Here is a 771-nt window from a genome sequence, read left to right on the forward strand (position 1 = left end):
ACTAATTCGTATTGCGTGAATATCTTTAGTCATCTTTTCCATTCGTCTCTCGAAAGTATCTAACTTTGAGGAAATGGAATCAAAGTCATGGCTAGAATCGGCTCTAGCCGCTTTAGATGATCTAACGATGTCTTTTTCTTGATGCCACTCATGTGAGTGGGAGGCTGTGTTATCAATAATTTTGTAAGCTTCAGTTGCGGTTTTCTTCATAATGGAACCACCAGCTGCTATGTCGATGTCTTTTCATGTAGTAATGTCACATCCTTGATAGAATATTTGTATTATTTGATAAGTGTCTAAACCATGTTGAGAACATCCTCTCAACAACTTTCCAAATCTTGTCCATGCTTCATATAAAGTTTCATTTGGCTTTTGTGTGAACGTAACAATTTCTCCTTGAAGTCTCACGACTTTAGATGCTGAAAAGAATCTTTTAAGAAATTTCTCAACTAAAACATTCCATGTATCAATCGCCCCTTCAGGTAATGATTCTAACTAATATTTGGCTTCTCCCTTTAAAGTCCAGGGAAATAACATGAGATAGATCTGTTCATCCTCAACTTCTCTGATTTTGAATAAAGTACAGATCCTATTAAAGGTACAAAGATGTTCGTTTGGATCTTCCTTCGGCGTACCACTAAATTGGCATTGATTAGTTACCATGTGTAGGATTTGCCCTTTGATTTCATAATCTGACGCATTAATATCTGGTTGAGTAATGGCATGACCTTGGCCAGTGCATGTAGCTCTCATTCGATCTTCCATACTTAG

The 771-nt window shown here is 37.0% G+C and overlaps 1 non-coding gene across 1 annotated transcript; it reads left to right on the forward strand.

Moving 5' to 3' along the window:
* Positions 1–298: 298 nt before the first annotated feature.
* LOC139895184 (small nucleolar RNA R71) lies at positions 299–405 on the forward strand. Its single transcript, XR_011775647.1, has one exon. It is a non-coding gene; the product is annotated as a small nucleolar RNA R71 (small nucleolar RNA).
* The last annotated feature ends 366 nt before the right edge of the window (positions 406–771 follow it).

This window comes from Rutidosis leptorrhynchoides, chromosome 2 (assembly GCF_046630445.1).
Source record: "Rutidosis leptorrhynchoides isolate AG116_Rl617_1_P2 chromosome 2, CSIRO_AGI_Rlap_v1, whole genome shotgun sequence".
In the NCBI taxonomy this organism is placed as follows: domain Eukaryota; kingdom Viridiplantae; phylum Streptophyta; class Magnoliopsida; order Asterales; family Asteraceae; genus Rutidosis; species Rutidosis leptorrhynchoides.